This window comes from Pinus tabuliformis, chromosome 2_2 (assembly GCF_031772625.1).
Source record: "Pinus tabuliformis cultivar Carrire ecotype Pingquan chromosome 2_2, CPIR1, whole genome shotgun sequence".
Lineage (NCBI taxonomy): Eukaryota > Viridiplantae > Streptophyta > Pinopsida > Pinales > Pinaceae > Pinus > Pinus tabuliformis.
The window spans coordinates 457,452,566-457,475,597 of NC_142300.1; positions in this window are offsets into that span (position 1 = coordinate 457,452,566).

A 23,032-nucleotide genomic window follows, 5' to 3' on the forward strand; every position below is an offset into this window, starting at 1 on the left:
AAAATATTTTAATATAACTTTAGATTTTAAAATTTAAAAGACAAATCTGAACACTTTAATATTAAAAAATTAAAAACACTTTCTAGGAAATTATAAATTTCACTATTTTGAGAAAATGTAGCAAACTACTAATCTATCAATTTGTTGAAATCTAGTTGAAAAAGGCATCTAAAATCCCATCAAATTGTGGCTGCTCTTTTATAAAAAATGTGTTGAAAAATATAATTTACATAAAAACTTGTTAAATACCTCAAAAAAATAAAAAAAATACAGTTAGCTAAAAACAACTTTGTTTCTCTTAGATACAAACCATAACATCAATCAAATATTAAGCTTTCATGGTTTCCAAATACATGATATGCTTATTGTGAAATTGAAAATAAAACTCATCACCATATAAAATGAATGATTACTATTGATTAAAAGCAATGACAAGCAAGAAGAAACGTTCTCATAAAAATCATCTCTGCTTAGGTACTTCATTTATTCCATCCAAAACTGCTTTTAGAACAAAGTTACTCCCGATCCATTATTTAAATGACAACTTTTATAGTAATAATGGCTAAATTTCTACACTACTTTTACAGAAATTCCACATATTAATGGGATTTGGGCAACACAATAGTGGTTGGGCACAAGTGTCTTTAGCCATTGTTAGAGTTCAAGAAGGGAACTGCAAATAATAAGAAAATAATGATTAATTGAAATCTACAATTTAACAATAATTGAAATAAATAAATACCTCCCTACAAATAATAAGAAAATAATGATTAATTGAAATCTGCAATTTAACAATAATCGAAATAAATAAATAAAAATTACAAATATTGCCAACTTCAATTTCACAAGTTTTCATTTTCCAAATCTATAATATTTGAATGCTCGCAATAACAACAATATGTCTTTAAGATTTGAAGTAGAATGAAGAATGAGATGCCTATATATAAGACAATGGAGAAAATTACACTCAAATTTTATTTAAATTTTATTAATTTCTTATTTTTAGAATTGTTTTTCACTAATTTAATTATATTCATTGAAATGGAAGATTTATTGTTGCTTTGAAAATTATAGAAAGGTGAAAGGAAAAAAATAAAGTCAAATTAAAAATTAACAAGAAAAACAAAAAAAATATTGCAAAATGTTTTTAAAATATTTTTTCCTCTTTAAATTTTGTCATAAGATATGGAGAAAAAACTATAATTCAGGGAAATGGAAAGGAAAAAAAAACTAATAGAAAAAAAAGAAGTCATTTTAAATTGAAAATATTGTGAAAAAAATTATAATTCATGAAAATAGAAATAATAGAAAAAAAAATACCAAAAAATCAAAAAGTTAGATAAAATGGAAATAATTTTTTTTTTAATAACTATTAGAAATGGAAGTTGTTAAACAATCCATAATAAGACCTCAACCAATAACATTAAGAATAAATAAATTTAAATAATAATTAAAAAATAACAAGAAATGAATTCCTAATGTTAAACTATATATAAGTGCCATAACTTTTTGGTCAAAAACAATGTAATACCCAGTCAAAGGAAAAACTGAATGTGTTATACCTTGCCTACAATAGATATAACAAAGAAATAAATATAGATTCGAAATTATTTTTTAAACCTATTGGAAAGTCGGGTCGCACTCTAGGTCAGAATCGGGTTTCTCTCGGCCTTTCCTATGTGGTCTAGATCCAAAGACCAACCTTCGTCTAGTGGGGGCCTAGCTTTTGAACATAATAATATTTAGGAAATTAAGCAAAGTCTTTCAGTAGAAATCACATGAGAGAAATTTTTGGCCAGCAATCAATCTAGTTCTATAAAGTTCACCATGGAATTTGAATGTAATGGTAGTTTTCCCTTACTTGATGTCCTCCTCTCAAGGAATGATGATGGCTCTTTTTCTCATCAGGTATTTCGTAAGAAAACTCATACGGAACAATATCTTCATGCTAATTATCATCATTTCCTAGCTCAAAAGCTTGGTGTTCTCAACACCTTAGCAACTAGAGCTTTAAGAGTTTCTGATGACAACCATCTCAATGAAGAGAAAGCACATCTCCTAATTTTTTTGTTTAATAATTGGTATAGGGGTACAAGCATGTTAATGTGTCTCATTATATGGCAAAAGCAAAAAAGTACTCAAATGAAAACAGATTAAAAAAATGAATATAAAAATATCAATTAAATGAATTGAGTTTCATACTTGTTAATTATAAACAGTAAATGCTAAATTTGTAACAAAGCTAAGTGACAATAAATTTTGGTAAAAGCTATAGTGAACATATTTAATGGGTTCAAAAAATATAAATAATGTTATAAAAAGTAAATACTAAATTTGTAAATAAGTCAACTAATAGTAAATATTGGTAAAAGCTATGGTTAATCACTCACAAAATATAAATAACTTTTTTAAATGTGCAGGTTTAAATATGTAAAGTTAAATGAAATGCTAAAAATCTTTAAAAATAGAATTAGAATTTCTAAACAAATAATTTTATATATTATATTTTGAATAATATAAAATACTTTATTATAATCATATTTAAAAATTTTATTATAAAAAATTTAAAATATATTTTAAAAAATTTCAAAAAATAATTTTAACATTTCATTATATGTTATTTTCAAATTTCTATTAAAAAAAATGATTTTATAAACTTGAAAGGATAGTTTCTTGGGTCGTCGTTTTATATATACAAAAAGATTATCATTTTTACTAGTATTTTAATAATAATTTAAAAATATGCTTACTTTTTATTTTTAAATTTGTTTAGCAATTTTTAGAATGTTTACAACACATCTCATAAAGAAATTGGAATTAAAAAACATAAATCAATAGAGAAATGGGGGGTCGCAGTTTTTTCACTACTGAAAAATTTGTGTAGAATATTAATGAATATCTTTTAAAGAAAATGAATAAATTAGATAAAAAATATATATTAAATCTTAGAAAAAATATGACATGAAATTGAATTTAATTGACATGTTTTGTCTTCTTTTACCACCACCTAATTCTTTATGATTTTGTAAATTTAGGATTAAACATTCCAACTCCATTTATTTTTATAAAACTTCTTTGCCACAAAAAGGGAAAAAGTGATACACATTAACATGCTTTTACCCATAGTAGACACCAATATACTAAGGCTTTTCTCAATTGCTCTTTATTATGGAAATAATCGCTGCTGCTGCTGCGCGCGCGCCTGAAACCCGCGCCTGTGCCTGAGCCTGCCTGCGTCTGAGCGATCTGAATCATGGATCCTCCGGATCCGCCCAGTGGGGATCCGGAGCTGCAGCGAGCCTTCTCAAACTTGGTGAAATCTCTCCCTCCGCCAAGACCTAGACCAACAGCAACAAAATTTGTGAAGAAGCTGGATGTTTTACAGGAAGTTCTTCTGCCTCCGACCATTCCACGCATGGCAGCCATTTCCCTAGCAGAGAAAGGGTTAATCGGGCAATTCACAGGACTATGGCCATCTCCCAAAACAGTGCAAAGATGGGTCGAAAGAAATTGGTCGGACAAGATCCAGGGCAAAATATCCATCAGATTTTGTGGTAGAGGATATTTTACCTTTCACTTTGAAACCAAAGAAGATAAAGATCTTATATTCAGAAACGGACCTTACTTTATGGATTCCAGGGCCTCTATCTCAACAAATGGACCCCGGATTTCGACCCTGAACTTGATATTCCAAATGTTGTTCCAGTCTGGGTTAGACTTCCTCATCTCCCACTTCACTGCTGGGGGGACGACTCCGTGAAAGCAATAGGAAACGCGGTTGGAAAATACATAGACCGCAGCGAACCCAAAGACAACATGCAGGGCTGTGCGCGGATCTGCGTGGAGGTTGATCTGGGCCGTGGACTACCGGAAGCAATCAAACTGAAAGTAGATGATTGGTGTCATATCTAGCAGCTGGATTACGAGCAAATACCCTTCAAATGCAAGGTATGTCACGAATATGGTCACTTTGCAAATAGATGTTCCAAAATAGTTAATGTTGAATCAGAAGAGCAAGATGGACAATGGGAAACTGTTAAAAGAAAAAAATCATCCCTTCCCCTCAAGCCCTCGGACTCTGAAGCCCCTGGTCCTTCCCATCAGCACCCTCCCCTTCAAACCCAACATCTTCCCTCTTCCTCCTCCCAGCAGCCCCCCTTCATCAATCTTCCTCTCCTCCTCGGATTCCCGATCCTTCCATCCCTCCTTCCTCTAATCCCTTTGCTTCCCTTTCTGAGGAAGAATCAGTGCCTGATTTCCCCTCCTCTGACCCTCCTCTCCACCCCTCTCCTCCTCTCATTTCCCACCCCCCCCCTGATTCCCCCTCCACCAGGATTACCAGAAGTTCTTCAAAGGATCATGGGGCACCCAGTGAAGCTCCAAAGAAACATGGGCCTGGCAGAAAATCGGCTAAACAACAGAGAGAAGAAAGTACCCAGAAAGACATAGCAATGGGCTCTCAGACTCCAATAGAATCCTTTATCCTTGGGCATTCGGATAAAGAAAACAACAACAAGGGCAAAGAGAGGCGAGCACCTCTCCATGTAACCAGTAAATCATGATGAATATACTATCCTGGAACAGCAGGGGATTAGGGCACCCCTCCAAGATAGCAGCCCTCAAGGATTTAATCCAAAGCGAAAAACCCGAAATCGTTCTCATCCAAGAAACAAAGCAAGATCAATCAGAAATTAATAGAGTCATCAACCAGCAAAAGCGTTACAGTGGATGTGCAAGCGAAGCAAGAGGAGCCTCAGGAGGCATTTTAACAATGTGGGATAGTAATAAATGGAATTGTAACTCCACCAGAATACACCAAAATTGGATCCGTGTTAATCTAGAAAGTAAGACAGGTGGAGCAGTGGTTGTAATCTACAATGTATACGCACCGAATCAGTATAGAGAGAAAGAGGTATGCTGGAACACTATGGAGGCTAGTATAGAAGAGGAGCGGGACAGCAATCTCATTATTGCAGGGGATTTAAATTTGGTTTTTCATGCAAACGAGAAAAGAGGGGGACATTTCAACTCGGATCCTTTCAGAAATCGTCTTGAGAGTATAATGGAGGAGCAAGACCTTGTAGATATCAGGCCCAAGAACAGAAGATATACGTGGAGCAACAGAAGAATAGGAGTTGGCAATATTATGGAGTGCCTTGACAGGTTCCTCATAAGTGTAACGTATCTGTCCACTTTCACTACAGGCCAATCAAATATCCTTAATGTCTCCGCCTCTGATCATTATCCAATAACGCTCACTTTGAATAGTCAATGTCAGCTAGGACCTCTCCCCTTCAAATTCTGTTCCATATGGAATCGTATCTCTGCAGCAAATGACGTGGTGCGGCAGGCTTTGATACAACATGTGGAAGGCTCCCCAACCTATATCTGGGAAACTAAATTAAAAAGAGTAAGACAGGCTCTAAAAACTTGGGCAAAGAACAACTACCAAGAGCCTGAGCTGAGCAAAAAGAAAATAAAGCAAGAGCTGGAGGAAGTGCAGTGAAATATTGAAGCCTTTGGGCTGTCTCAACAAGCCAAAGAGAGTGAAATAAAATTATACTCTCAGCTGAGACAAACCACAAACGACGAAGAAATCAAATGGAGATTGAAGTCAAGACAGCTCCGGCTCCAGGAGGGAGACAAAAATACTTCTTTCTTTCATAAGCAAGCTACGGTTCAAAAGGCTAGAAACACAGTGAGCACAATTAAGGACAGTGAAGGGTACAGCTACAATACTCAGGAAGCCATAAAGGAAGCAGCCACCGCTCATTTCAAGAACCTTCTGACTGAGGATAAAGGAGAGGATGACTACTCAAGTTTATTACAGCATCTACCCAAAGGAGTTACCCAAGAAATGAACAGCAACCTCAAGAAAGAAGTAGAAGAAGAAGAAATCCAGAAAGCGATTTGGAGTCTTCACCCAGATAAAGCTCCAGGACCTGACGGGTTTCCAATTAGCTTTTACAGAGAGCATTGGCAGCTGATCAAAAAGGACCTCATCAAGATGATACGCTGGGTTTTAAAGAAAGGCAAAATGGGGGGATTCACCAACTCTACCTTTCTAGCCCTAATCCCGAAAGAGAATAGACCTTCCACCTTTTCTAGATTTCGGCCAATATCTCTATGTAACTCAGCATACAAAATAATCACAAAAATTCTGTCATCTAGGCTCAAGCCCCATCTTCAATCTCTGATCTCAGAAAACCAAGGAGGTTTCCTTCCCAATAGGCACATCTCCGACTCTATTCTTCTTGTGCAAGAGGCTATCCACTCAAGCATAAGCAGAAAGGAGAAAGGATTTGTTCTAAAGTTGGACCTTGCCAATGCTTTTGACAGGGTAAGGCATTCCTTTCTTTTTGCTGTCCTTCACAAAATGGGTTTTGACTCCTCCTTCATCACAATGATTAAAGCCTGTATTTCGGAACCCTGGATCTCTCCTCTGATCAATGGGAGACCGTGTGCTGCCTTCCAATCCTCTAGAGGTCTTAGACAAGGCTGCCCCTTGTCTCCTTACTTGTTTATTCTCATGGCCGAGTCCCTTAGCCAAATCTTGGACTTCAATAGGAGAATAGGGCTAATCACAGGCATCAAATTTGAGCAAGGAACAAAGAACATCAATCACTCCCAATTTGCGGACGATACCCTTCTAATAGGAGGAGCGTCCACCACGATAGCAAGGCGCTTTAAAAAGATATTAGATCAATTCATGGAATACTCAGGGGGGAAGATCAACCAGCAAAAAAGTTGCATATATGGTTGGAACACTTCAACTCACACCATCTATAGCATTGCAAATATATTAGAAGTCTCCTACAAGCTTGTCTGGAGCCATTTCACCTACCTAGGGATGCCAGTAAGTATGGGACAGCTGAAAGCCGACACATGGAATGAAATTCTTGACAAAATAAAGAGAAAAATCCAACAATGGGGCACCATGTGGTTGAACCCAGCCGGACGGCTTGTACTTCTCAAATCAGGTTTGGCCTCTCTTCCCATTTATCGTTTTTCTTTATGCCAAGCTCCTGCAGTTTTCCATCTTAAAATGGAAAGAGCTCTCAGACATTTTCTTTGGCAAGGAGGGAAAATGGAAAAAAGAAAATTCAATCTTGTCAGCTGGAAGAATGTCATCCAGTCTCAGGAAAAGGGAGGGTTAGGAATAAGATCTCCAAAATTGTTGAACTTAGCTCTAGGAGCTAAAATAATATGGAGAATGATCACAGGACCTGCAGCTTGGTGGAAGAGAGTTTTAGAGGCAAAATACTTGAACAGCTCGAGGCAACAGCTTCTGGAAACCAATATTCCCAACATAGATAGCACAAAAATTTGGCAACTCTGCAAGAAAGTCATACCCTTCATGTCTCAAAACATCTCAAAAGTCCCAGGAGGGGGCAGTAGCATCAATTTCTCTACAGACAGAATTCTTGGACAGCATCCTATTGGCTCAAAAATGGAGGCTACCCTTGCCATAAACTGGCTAAATGGAAAAGGAATACGGTACTTAGCTCAAATATCACATTGGGACAACCACTCCCAAGCATGGGTAGGTTGGAAATTTCCGGATTACCCCAGGGAGCTTGAAACCAGTCTTGCTGCCTTAAAGAACCTCCTCCACAGTAAAGCTCCGATTCAGAAAGGCAAGCAAGATGGTTATCGTTGGGACCCAACAGGAACTAAATATACGACTAAAGCAAGGCACCAACATCTATGTGATAGCACCTTCCCACAGGATATCTGGAATCAATGGAAACTTGTTTGGAAAGCAGAAGCACCCCCCAAAGTCAAATTCTTCATCTGGCTGCTCCTGAAGGGGAAAATATTAACAGCAGAGAATCTAAAAAAAAGAGGTATAATGGGACCATCCAGATGCCCGAATTGCTGCAGGTCAGAGGAAACCATTCAACACTTGTTCATAGATTTCCCGGTTGCAGATGAATGCTGGAGAAAGTTGGCCTCAATCGGGGGTGCTCCATGGGAGCCTCAGGCAACCATTGCAGACACAATACATAAATGGAGGAAAAATTGCCCATGGAAAGGAAAAGATAGTAAATTGACGCAAAGGATATGGAATGCCATTCCCCTAACTCTCCTATGGAGAATCTGGTTGGCTCAAAATAGATGGGTGTTCCAGGAGAAAGGCCTTAACATCAGAGCTATGTGTCTCAAGGCACAAAACTTAGCGGTGGAGACAATCACAGTCCACACCAAAGGTAAGATAGAGACTGCTAATTACAATATAGAAGAGAGGAACTTGATCAGTTATGTCTAAGAGAACATAACTAGTGCTCAGGAATTAAGCCAAGGAAAGACTCAAAGGAAAGAAAAAAACAGGACCTAGAAGCTGAGGCTAAAGGAAGCGGAATTTACAGGCTGGTTGAGAAACTGTAATAAGTTTTACTTATTCTTTAACGGCGCTTCTAAACTAAATCCGGGTCAAGCCGGTGCAGGGGGACTTATATGCAATGCTAACGGTGAACACATACTTCAGTTCGAATGGGGACTGGGGGAAATGTCCAACAATAGGGCAGAAGGGCTAGCATTGTTCCAGGGCCTCACTCAGTTGATTAATTTAGGAATAAGGAAGGTTATAGTGTTCAGGGACTCAGCAATTATCATTAGACTCATGGCGCAGAGGCTGAGCACGCCGAACATCCTTCTGCAGCAGATAAACTACAGGAACCAGATTCTTCGAGCCTCAATGGAAGAAATCACCTTTTACCACATCCTCCATGGACTGAATAAGGAGGCTGATAAGTGCGCCAACAGGGCATGCGAGCGCCACAAAGGAATTCTGAGCTGTAACAATAAATCCTCCTTACAACCGTTACCATGATCATTCCACATCTAGTCAGCAGCAGGTGTACCGTGGATACTAGAATCTATGACAGCCGGCAAACAATCAACTCAGTTGGCAGAACAGGTATGGTAGGCAAGATTTTGTTCAGAAGCAAGATTGGGAGATTTACTCAGAGTATAGGAACCAAGCGAAGCGCAGGTGATAATTGTCCTCGCAGGCAGACCACATGTGCAATTCAGGTTAAGTCTTTGACCATGAAATGGAGCTTTGGGAGATGTAATTGGACCCTTCCCGCTCCTCAAGCCTGAAGACAGTTTCTACATATAGATCAAGCTACATGAACCTCCAACACATTGAGAACGACTGTGTTCACGAGCAGACGAGCAATCCTGCTTCCGCCAGTCTTCATATAGTTCGTGGGATCCAACAAAAGCACAGCAACTCTGCGCGCGCTGTGGAAGCAGTTTGCAACAAGCAGAGAGATCCGAGCCCCTGTGATAAAGAAGAAAATAGAGCAGTCAAGAGCCATTCAGTGTTAATGGATCGCCCGGAAGACTGCTTTCATTGCAGAGATCTTCAGGCTGAATTTGAGGAACTGCGAGCTCAGCAGCGGGCCTTGGAGGACAAGCATTACAAAGATACTCCATCCTCTTCCAGCGCTAAACAAAATGAGCCTGATCCTAATCCAGAAGCGTCTACTGCAAGGAAGATCAGTCACATAGAGATAGAGTAATTATGTTATGTAGTTGTAAATTTTGGTGTCTGCAGTTTGTCAGGATCTACAGTAGTTTAAGAAGCCTCAGAGGCAGGAATTCTAAAACAAGGATCAAGGAAAAGAACTTTTTTGTAATTCCTTGGATCCAAAATGCTTATGAAGCTCTATATGTATGGCAAACAGCCTCCTCCTTTTTTCAGATCAATATATAGCACCCGAACTTTGTCTAAAAAAAAAATATACTAAGGCTTTTCTCAAAGCTGAAAAAGGTCCTAAGGCTAAGAAATATATGAAAGATCGACTTTCTAGTGTTCATCATCATTTTATCTAAGGGACCACTGACAAGATTGCGAGGATCCTAAGGAAGCATAAGGTGTCTTCAACCTTTAGGCCTTTAAATACCATCTGGAGCTCCCTTAAATCTGTAAAATACCCAGTGGACCCCAAGAATATGAAGGGTGTTTACGTTATCCCATGCTCTTGTGGGACTCCCTACATTGGTGAGACTAGTTGCTCGATTAATCAAAGGATTCATGAGCATGCTGCCAACATCAAGCATGGCAGGACTCGCTCCTCTTCTTTGCCAGAGCATGCAGATAAATCTAAGCATCACATCTGCATTGAAGAGGCCAAAGTCGTTGCTGGGGTTAGTCATTTCCATCATCGTAAATTGAGGGAGGCCCTAGAAATTGAAAAAAAAGACCCAATGTCGTTGCTGGGGTTAGTCATTTCCATCATCGTAAATTGAGGGAGGCCCTAGAAATTGAAAAAAAAGACCCAATAATTTAAATAGAGATGATGGTTGGAATATTAGTAGAAGTTGGGTCCCTCTCTTATCCTCCTAGTTTTTAGGCTTTTTTTGGATTTTATTTTGTTTGTTTGTTTACCTATGTAGGTATTGGCATCCTTTTTATAGTATTTGTTGTTGATTTATTCTTCATTAGAGTTTATTTTCTTGATCCTTCATGTCTTTCATGTATTTTATCATCCTATTCGTTCTTAACTTCTTTTAGTATTTTTGTTATTTGTTTAATGGGCCTCAGCCCCATATTTTATTGTTGACCATGTCTTATTTATTGATTACTTTTCTGTGGTGTGTGTGCGCGCAGGTGTATATATATATATATATATTTCTTTTGACCTATGTATATATTTGTTTTATTTTATTTAATTTTCCATTAATTTTTTTTAATTTAGTTTATTTTATTTCCATTAATTAATATATTTATCAAATGATCATGTCTCGATTAGGGTCTTGATTTTTTTTTATAAGTTTTGAATTCCCTCCTTCTTTAGAGTTTGACTTTTATTTTATTTATATATTTATTTATTATTATTTTTATTTATTTTTTTCTGATTTATTTTTTATTAAATTAATTTAAATATTATTTATCAAAAACTAGCTGTTTAATATTGTGGTTACTTATTAATATATGTTTTTAATAAATTAATAAACTAATATAATAATTTAAATATTATTTTTCAAAAACTAGCCATTTAATATAGCCATTACTTATTAATATTTTTTAATAAATTAATAAATTAATATCCTTATTTAAAAATTATTTCTCAAAAACTAGTCGTTTAATATAGCCTTTACCTATTAATATTTTTAATAAATTAATATCATTATTTAGCCTTTACCTATTAATATTTTTAATAAATTAATATCATTATTTAAATATTATTTTTAAAAAACTAGTCATTTAATATCGTTGTTACTTAATAATAATTGTTTTTAATATATTAATAAATTAATATCATAATTTAAATATTATTGTTGAAATATAGCCATTACTTGGAAATTATGTTTCTAATTGTTCTCTATTTAAACCTTTGCCATGGTCTACGTCTTCATCTAGTCCTCATGATGAACCACACTTGTTGGTTTGAAACGCGTTAGTCAAAAATTTCTCTTATGTGATTTCTACCAAAAAAAACTTTACTTAATTCATTATAGAACACAAAAACTTAAATACAAAAAATATTTAAGCAAATCAACTTTTTTAAAATTTCAATAAATAAAAAAATTTAATACACCTTAACCACCACCAATTACGTTAAAGTAACTTATTTTTCATTCAGGAAAATCCGATTTTCTAAATTACAAATAAATACATTAAAATTACCTTCTAATTTTACTTCAATTTTCGATATTCAATTTAATAGTAACTTTATTTAAATTTCTTAATGCCCACATTTACTCATTCGTCTAAAACTATATCTATATAGAGTAAACGAAGATCCACATCAAACTTGTTGACGTTCGCATTTAATTATTCGTTCTTTAGAAAGTTTGGTGAGAAACCTATTCATGTTCACATCTAATGATTACTATTAAACAAAGTCAGAGTATGGTCAGTCGTGGTTAAACTTGGGGTCTTTTATGTGTGCATTTTGAAAACACAATTAATTTGCTTTGAAAGTGATAATGACATTTTCTTTTTCAATTCGCATAGAAGGTCTCTTGGACACAGCCCTGTGTGTGAAAAATCGTTGTTGACACAGCCGTGGAAGTCGTGGCCGAAACTAAAATAGCTTTGCAACATTTATATATTGTTAGAAATTGGTACGAGTCGTAGCATAAATATAATGTCAGATGATCACCTACTCTTCTTATTATGAAACCGTGTTTTGTATCCGGTTGACTTGATGCCAAAGGTGTGTGCTAGTAGCAATAGCCTCCACACTTTCCGCAAACATTTCCAAACTGGAAGAATATTGGATGAAGAGATAAACTGATTATAAAAAGTAATAAAATATTTTTTAGTTTATTTTATTTTTTACTGTTTTATGCAGCGAACTGGGATGGAATGTTTCAATATAATACCTATTTTATTGGAAAGAAAAATAATGAACAATATATTGACTTTGATTATAGATTCAAAAATATATTTTGTTTTACAAACTTAACTCTAACTTTAAATCTAAATCTAAACCCATATATATATATATATATATATAAACCCAGGCATTTTTATTTTTACGAAAAAAAAAAATTTAATAATTCAAAATCCTATTTCAAAATATTTTAACAATTCAAAATCATATTTGAAGCTTTTGAAGCTTTTTTTACTGACATAGGTCAAAATCCTATTTGAAGTTTTTAGTGACTAGTCCAAAGTGTAAGCAATTTTTCTTTTGTTATTTTTTTCTCAATGATTTAGTAAAAACTTAACATTTTTATATTAACTCATAAATTGCTTTCACTAATATTTAAAGTGTTTTTAAAGATATATGGTCTTTCATATTATTTATTTTACTCTTACATATTTAATATTTAATCATGATTACACCGTGAATAAAAAATTATTCAAACAAACAAAACAAAATAAAATATATTACTTTTAAAACATATTTTTAAAATTTTTATTGTTCTTTATAAGTGTTACAACTTTAAAAAAAAAATCTTTTTGTTATTCAAATATTCATGACATAAAATTAAATTAGTTATCACCATTCAAGATTAATAGCCTAGTGTGATTGTTCTAAAAGTTCCTCTCCATTTATGCATAATCTTCCATTCACATGCATAGATGGAGTTGTCTAAAAAGAATATAGATTTTCCATACAAACCTATATAAATAATAGATTAAAATGAACAAATATGGTATTAAAGTTTATAAAAAAAAAAATATCCACAAATAAAATTATTATTATCTCCACTTAACTATAGATAATGTAATCATGAATTATCTTGCTATAGAGCTTGAAAAAATACATGAACACCAACATACAAAAAGTTGTAAAAAGAGAAAAAGATTACATTGTAAATACAATTTCCCAATGTCACCCATGAGAAGCACACAAGTTCTTGAATCAAAACTAATTGGTAGAGAATGCTAGCTATATGGCTTTATTCAATATTTGAATCAATGATACTTTTAAATTTCTCTTACATACCATTTATCCAATACCTTATCCTTTTTATTCCTTGCCCTAAGATTTTAACAATTTATACCCTTGGTTTATTACTTCCCTTAATTTAAATAATTTTTTAATAAAATTAAAACATTTAATAAAAAAAATTCATTAATATTTTTTTTTATCAATAATTCTTTCTCCTTTATTTTTGATCTTTTAGACTCTTTTTTTTGGAGTTTTTGTTTTTAATAAAAGAATTTCTTAGAATTAACTTCTTCTCAAATAAAATTTTAATGTACTTCAACTTCTAAATCATTTATTATCTTTAGTGTGTTTTTTTCAATATTATATTTCGTTGATCTATAATAATGAATTTAATATCAATTTAAAATATTATATTTTATTCAAGTAAACAATATAGTCCAAAAATCTATGCATGATTGGGCCAAGAGGCCCCCTACAATTCAATGTGGTAGAGATGTTGTCACATAACATTATATTTCAAAAGAGTAAAATAATACTTTAAATTAACAAATTAAAAATAATAATAACCAAGGAATTTAATGTGGATTATAATTAAAATATTTCAATTTACACATTAATTTTACATAACTTTATATATAGAAAAAGTAAAAACAAATAATTTACATTTTAGTATGAAGAAGAAATGTAATTTGTTCACTTGTCAATATAGAGATGAAAGGAAAAAAGTATTATTGATATTACATGGTGTGTAATTCCTTAGTCATTTAATGTACAAGTGATATTAAAAAAATATATTAACAAAAAAAAAAAATTAAGTGTAATCTATTTCGGTTTATAAATAATTGAATGTGCCTCAAAAATTTATACATCATTGGGAGAAGAAGCACCCTGCAACTCACTTTGGGAGAGATGTTGTCATCTAACATTATATTTACTAGAAATTACACCAGATGTTGCAAAGGAAACGTCATAAGGAAGTAGCATATGGAAGAACATAGATGAAGAGAGATGTGATATGTTATGCGATCTAAATGTTGTCTAGTTTGGAACTATTTCCTTTGCAACATAAATTACTGCCTTTAACAACAGGTAATCAATTAATTTAGATTTACAACAAGTTTAATTTAACTAGAGAAATCTCTGCTCTTTTCAACAAAAAGACATGGTACAAGATGTTCTATGGAAAAAAGCATTAAATGTAAGAACTTTTGTTCAGAGAAGATGTTGCTACAAAATGAGATGACCCTTCAATCCAAACTACATATGGCTCCTCCCAACCCCAACTCCTTATTCTTGCCTCAAGTGGAAATGAACCTTTGCAGGTAGTATTACATACCACCACTAAACCACAACCCAAGGGCAATGCATCACCTAGTTCAACATTTAATTATTCAACAATAAAGAATTGATAAACCTTGTATATTTCTATAATATCATAACATCCAAAAGAATATGCAATGTCAACATAATCACAATTGAACAATACAAATAACTGCAAATTAGACCACCCAAGTGAAATACCTAATCAGGTCTCGGTGTAAGTCCTAGCTGATCTTCACAAATGGTGGCCCACTATCATATCAACTTCAAAAAACATAAGTGTTTAGGTTAAGTTGTCCACCTCTCAAAGGTCATTCCCCACTTCCTGTACATGCCGACTCTAGGTCACTTATAATGCTTGTCTTGACTTTAACGAAGCACTTCAAAAAATCCTTATGAAATTAATAATTTGCAAGCTTGCATAATTGCATAAGAGTTCTGCTCAGTGGTTCACCTCTCATAGCTCTGCAAACCACTTGTAATGCTTAACTTTGAAGGAAGCACTTCAAAACAAATGCGAAGTATAAATTTTTAAAACTAAATTGCAAAGAGTTGTCTTCAGTGATGCACCTCTCAAGGGCCATTTTGCTAACATAAGCAAGCCATGTGTAGTTCCTAACCTTCCAGGTTAGTTATAATGTTGTCTTCTGTATAAGAGGAAGCAACTTTAAAAGGATGTAGAGTATTAAGTTCCCAACTAAATTGTATAAGAGTTAGTAAATCTATGTTTATAAAAAGTAACATACTTTGCAAGCCTAAGACATATTAGACTTTGTTAATGTGAAATGTAAAAACTACTTGGAAGTGTAAAGGCCATAAACAAATTCTACCAAATAATTTTTTCCAGGAAAAAATTATTATATTGTCAATTATGTTTTATCAATTCTGCTTCTAATAGAAATGGACTCTACATTCGTTAAGCCAAAACTCAACTTTCCTTCTGTATTGCAAAATTCACTCAAATTGGAGGTTCTTCTAGGATCTTATTGTTCATTCAAAAGAGTTGTATTTTATACAAGTATAAAGAAATATAATTATTTATATTAAGGAAACTATCCTTTCTTTTGAAGTGATTCTTAGTTGTGGTTTTAAGTTATTCCATACTGGAGTATTCAAAAGAATTTTGTTGCAAAATAAAAAGCATAATTTGTGAAACACTACAAATTAAGCCTTTGCAAGGTTAAGCAGACTGAAAAGACAAAATGTTAAATTCCTTTCCTATTGCACTGTATCACTTGAAATCGATTTGAGAATATAGGGAAATTCATGTGAGAACACAATAGATTGACACAGAAATAGTTCTGCACTAAAAAATAGGAGGAACATATGTTTTGAAGAATATAACGAAATTTTGAAAAGAGAATTTTTTTAAAAATCCCAGCAAAGCCTTTTCAAATGTTCACTCCATATGACACTCAACGTGCATTTTCGAGGAAACTATTTTGGAATGATCTCAATTTTCTAGTTTATAATTTATGTTAAGTGGTCCACGTCTCAAGGGCCATTTCCCACTTCTTGTGCCTACCGACTCTAGACCGCTTATAATGTTTATCTCGACTTTAACAAAGAACTTCAAAAAATCCTTATGAAAGTAATAATTTTCAAGCATGCATAATTGCATAAGATTTGTGCTTAGTGATTCACCGCTCAGACCTCTTTGAACCATTTATAATGCTAAATTTTGAAGGAAGCACTTGGAAAAAAATTCTAAGAATTAATTTTTAAAACTAAATTGCAAAGAATTTTGTTAAGTGATTCTCCTCTCTAGGGCCATTTTGCCAACATAAGAAACCCATGTGTAGTGCCTAACCTTCCAAACCAGATATAACATTGTCTTGTGTATAAGAGGAAACAACTTTCAAAGGATGCAAAGTTTTAAGTTCCCAACTAAATAGTATAAGAGTTGGTAAATATATGTCTACAAAAGCTGACATACTTTGCAAACCCAAGACATATCAGAATGCGTTAATGCCAAATGTAAAAACTACTTGGAAGTGTAAAGGCCAGAAACAAATTCCACCAAATAATTTGTTCCAAGAAAAAAATATTATATTTTCAATTATGTTTTATCAGTTATTCTTCTAGTAGAAACGAAATCTACATTTGTTAAGCCAAAACTAAACTTTCCTCCTGTACTAAAAAATTCACTCGAATTGGAGTTTCTTCTAGAAATCTTATTGTTCATTCAAAAGCGTTGTATTTTATACAAATATATTGAAGAATAATTCTTTATATAGAGGCAACTATCCTTTATTTCGAAGTGATTCATAGCTGTGGTTTTAGTTTATTCCTGACTGGAGTATTTAAAAGCATTTTGTTGCAAAATAAAAAACATAAATTGTGAAACACTACAAATTAAGCCTTTGCGAGGTTAAACCTACTGAAAAGAAGAAATGTTAAATTCACCTTCTATTGCATTGTATCACTTGAAATAGATGTGAGAATATACAAAATTTCATGTCAAAATACAATAGATTGACATAGAAACGAATCTTCACTACAAAATAGGAGCAACATATATTATAAAGTATATAACAAAATTTCGAAAGAGTGATTGTTTAAAAATCATTGCAAATGTTCACTCCACATGACACTCAATGTGCAGTTTTTAGGAAATTATTTTGGAATGATCTTAATTTTCTAGTTATAATTTATACAATGACCCCAAAGAAAAACATTGTTTTTCAATTGACATAGAAAACTGCAGAGATATTAAGATATTGGAAGTTTACAATGTTGACACTTTTAGACCTGCCATCTCATTTAAAAAAAAAAAAAACAAAATTTTTATGTTCTGATTACTCAAATTAAATGTAATAGGCTGCAAGTCAAGACAAGGCTGACAAGTAATAGTTATTGTTTCAAGGACAATGAATAATTTATCTAGTAATGAACGCAGTAAATGCGATATCGAAACTAGGTGTAGTAAAGAATGTTCTGAATAGGTCCCATCACTATAATGGAAACATCATCTAGGTCGAAATTGATCTAGTAACAGAGACAATGAATGCGACGTTGGAACCAGTTGTAGTCAGCAATGTTCTAAATAGGTCCCATTGCTGCAATGACGACATCCTAGAGGTGCAAAATAATGAAGTCATGAAATGTATGTCCTGAAAAATAGATTAATGCCTCTTAAGTTCCTATTCATGGGGACAATACGCAATATCCATATAATTTACCCTGTCAAAGATACACCAGTTAGCTATTCACTTCACTGTAGTAGCATCAACTGCATCTATTCTAGAAAACAATTTTTCACTCGGGATTCTCCTACCATAAGTAAGCAATAACAACCTTATCTATTCGAAAAATCATAACTAAAAATCAATTAACGATAGAAAATAAATGTTGGAAAATGCACGAGTCAGTTGATATCTTCTTAAAAGTATTGTCGACTTTCTACATCATGTCACCATTAAAGATATACCCGACGGCCAATATATTCAGGTATATGGTTGTTGCCATTAATAGGAAGTTGCAAAGAAGATTTCAACTGCACAAAATAAAAGTCCAAACATCATAAAGAGATTAACTTTGATATGACAAATTATGATGTAAAAATAGCTAAAGTGTTCTTAAGAAATTTTGAAAGCTGGAAACAACATACCGCTAAGGGATTATCTACTATGAGAAAAGGTAGCATTCTCATGATATTCTTGATGTAATTTAGTAGAAAACATGGTATCCAACATAGTCTAGAGGGATTTCCAGCAATGGTTGAATAATTTGAATTACCAACTTAGAAACAGGTACAAAAACAAAAACTTAAATCAAGAAAGTGTAATACAAAGAAATACACAAGTACAAAAACTCATATCAGGTAAACATGGCAAACATCATTTGACTAGTAATTAATAACCAGTTAAAATTGCATTGATTGAATCCTAATCACAGGTCATGGATGTCAGAAGCGTAACATGATTCCATATCTATATTGGGAGAAATTAAACAACATTTGAAACATAAATGGTTGTTATACAAAGTAGAAGGATTACCAATTGTGAGAGCTGATCTCGTGAATTGTTTAGTTGGGAAGGGTCATGTCCTAATTTTCAATGCGAGAAGAGTAAATAATGAAAATATTCAAATTCATTATTACTACACATATTCCTTGGCTCAGATTGTGAGTTTTTCATTTAACTCTGCTAGACTATGCTTGATTCATCAATCAATGGTTAAACTTGGTCAGGTTTGACAAAACCAACAAGTTTGTGCCTCTATAAAGGAAAAATGATTTTTAATTTATTTCCATGTTTAATTTTCCATCTTGGGTTGTGAAAAAAGTTTATATATACTAGAGAGTTTGCAAGTTTTGATCCTTGGACACTTAAATCTAACTTATTTTGACTCATTTCAATGTTTGAGAACATAGGGAAGAAACATAAATGGTCGATAGTCTGTGGCTTTCATATCAATGGGGAAATGATTCCTTGTAAAGAAGGGCATGTTCAGCAACCCATTCAACTTCAAATATGGAATTTTGAAGGACTTTTATCTGTTTTCTTTTGGCTATTTTACCCAAAACAAATTTCCCATAAAAATATATAGGGAATAAGACTTCCACCAAAGGGCATAAAAATACAATTCAAGTTTTTGCAACAAATCTGGGTAGTTAGTGAATGATTTCAAGTAATACCTCACTCACTCACTAGGTCACCATGATGTTCTCCACATGCATATATACCACACAATTGGCAACATTAGAAGAAGAAAGCCATGGATAGACGTGATTAATACCCTTAAAAATCCCCACGACAATCTAGTCTCATAAATTCGAGTTAACATGGCAAGTAAATAAGAGTCAGAAATAAGTATTTAATATAAAATAAAAATATACGTTTCAACCCTCCCAATGCATATGTTAAGATCCAAGTGAGTATTTTCTACACACATGCCACCGACTCCAATAGTTTCCTTCCAACGTCCCGTACAAGTTCAACGAAAAATGGGTAGTAATTGTTTTCCGTAGGAAATCATATAAGCTTTGACCAAGCTTCTCAAAAACCCTTTTTTACATCCATCCACAACCTTAAAAATAGACGCTAACAACTAAATACGAAAAGAATGGTACTCAACGTTTATGAAACAAATGAAGATATAAATTTCTAGAGAATACTAACGATGCAAGTGTCATTGCGATAGTCAAATTATTCTCGCATCTGCACACAATTGTATGGGGAGATGAAATACATCTCAGAAAACCATTTACAAGGACTACATGCACGTTTTGAATAAAATTTTTATCTAGGCATGTTGGTTTACATGACAAACACGACCATCTATTAAATTGGACATGTGACAATAACACTTGCAAGGTAAAGCATCAAAACTCTCTGATACTTAACCAAGGAAAACCAAAACTTACCTTTAAAGGAATTCTCTTTGATGTCTTGATGTTCACTTCCTATATCACCCTCCTGAAAGTTTTAAGAATTTTTTTTCTTTGAAAGTTTTTTTGTGCACATCGTCCTTCATTTTACCCCCCTAAGCATTTTCCTTGCCTTCTTCATTGAGGATCGCACCATCTTGTTGTGAATAGAACTTTTCTGAGTTTTCTCCATAATCCATTTGCCTCTGTTTGATGTACACTATTTGAAACAGAGGAGAACCCCTGCCAATGTCAGTTTTCACTTCCTGCTCAATACAAGCCTACTCATCTACATAAATCATCATCACACAGGTTTCCTTACATGTTCAAAAGAGAAAATAACTAAAACCTTCCCCAATCATACCTCAAAGTTAGTAATATACCTTTGGTTTACCTTGGAGGAATTTTCTAATACCCATGAGAAAGACAAATCGTTCCATCCAACAATATTGAAGTTCAAAGTTCTCGAGTCCTTTGTGTTAGTAGTTATGACATCAATCACCTGCCCAGTAAATAGAAATTATTTTCGATTCTCTGCCCGATAGGGGATAAATCACATTTAAGATATTCAAATGTAATGGGTTTTTATACTTGCCTACTTTGGGAAGAGAGAGTCGATTCTTTCTGTTAAACTCTTGTTTCTCCAGTTATATTCATGTTCTTGTGAACCCGACAGATAAATATATAAGAGTGATTTTAAACCTATTGCAAAGCTCCAATATCCTCCATAATTCATGTCTATTTCAATCCACTTAGAGCGATTAAGTTTTAGTTTGGGGACACTACTTAATTTTCTAGGATTAGACTCTAACGTATCTGCAAGTGCATTGCACAGATCCTAAAAAAAATCAAAATGGTCATAGAAAAATACAATTGAGATTCAAGATGTGGAATGAGCATACCATTATAACAAATCCATCTCTTGATAAGTTGTGGTCTGCTGTTTTAAATAACAAAAAAATATATAAAATGTTATGTAGAAAGACTTTGTTGAGCAAAATAACTATAAAAATACTGAAATTCTGAAAAGGGGGTTGCTTTGTTATCATGAATATATTAAGGCCGAGATTACATTACACATCAAATAAAATGGTGTGTGTAATATCTATGCTTTGATTTGGCCAATGTGCTATGAAAAATATGGAACAGTATGAAAATGATATTTATAGTAGAAAGTAGTTGGTGAACCAGATTATTGTTGTGAATTGGGTCTAGCTTGGGTGGATCAGAATTGGGTTTAGCTTGGTGGATGAGAAGTGGATCTAGATAATGGGTGGAAAATGGATTTGGCTTGCATAATGAGTGGATGGGAAGAATGGTTATTACTCGTTTCATCGAGATTCAATTCCCACAAGTAAAATGTTGAACCAAACCCTTAAAATATATATTATTATAATATCCATCCAGATTATGCAGGATCCAGCGCACTCTTAGTACCATCCTCTCATAACAAGGAGTATGGTCTCCGAATGTCGTTTGCCTCTGCTTGATCTATACCATTAGAAGCAGAGGAGCACATGTACCAATGTCAGTTTTGACTTCGTGCTTAATACAAGCCTACTCAACTACATAGATCATCATAACACAGGTTTCCTTACATTTTCAATAGAGAAAAAACCAAAACCTTCCACAATCGTACCTCATTGAAAAAACCAAAACCTTCCACAATCGTACCTCAGAGTTAGTAATATCACTTTGGTTTACTTTCGATGGCTTTTCCAATACCCATGAGGAAAACAAATCATTTCGTCCAACAATATTTAAGTTCAGAATTCCTTAGCTTTTTGTGTAAGTTGGTATGACGCCAATCACTTGTCGAGTAAATAAAAGTTATTACAATTCTATGCTCGATAGGGGATAAAACACATTTAAGATATCCAAATGCAGCATGTTTCTTATACTTTCCTCCTTTGGGAAGAGAGATTCAATTCTCTCTGTTAAACTCGTTTTTCTCCAGTCATCTGCATGTTCCTGTGAACCCCACAGATAAATATATAGTTCTTTTAAACCTATGACAAATCTCTAGTATCGTCAATCATTCCTCTATATTTCAATCCACTCATAGCGATTAAATTTTAGTTTGGGGACACTACTTAATTTTCTATCATTGGACTCTAACATAACTGCAAGTGCATTGCCTAGATCCTAAAAAGGAACAAAATGACCATAGAAAAATAGAATTGAGATTCAATATGTGGAAAGAGCATACCATGGTGTAACCACAAATATGACAAGGAATCCCACCATAGGTAATAGATAATGAAAACCATGATTTCCCCTTCTTCCATTTTTGCTACACTAGGAGCCCTGCCACCCCCCATTAAACACGCCCCATCTTTTCACACGATTATTTCTCTCTCAACCCTAACACTACTTCTCTCTTTTTCCTCCTCCTAAACAAATATAGACCAATGAAAAACTTACACTACCATAATGCTCTACATCAAACCCACATCATGGTTAGTAGAAATATATAATGTCAACAACAACAACAAAAAATTCTTAGATCGCATATATAATTCAAAGAATTTGACAAATTTTTTTACCAAAGGCATTATGAAATGGATAGATCAGTTGATTTCATACCATTTTCTTTACAAAGAAAGTGATTCTTACATGGGAAAAGCCCGGATGAAGATGGGTAGAGGGGCTGGAAGTAGATATATCTGAGGGTCTCTATATATGTTAGCCTTTTGTATTATTATTTTTTTATATATAATTAACGGAAACCTATCATTCTAGTTCAGATTCTATCATAAATGTTATTATTAATGGGGATTCCCATCAGTCTGACTTATTGGTCATCCATTACTACAAAAGCAGAGAAAGAATAGGCAGGCATTGTTGGGTATATATGATTCCCCTCAACTTAGTAATTTAACTGAGATATTTTGCAATGCAAGCTATGGTAGCCACGGGTATCTAGATAGGTTTCAACTACACAAGGAGGAGGTGGCTCATTCAGGGTTTGTAGATATGA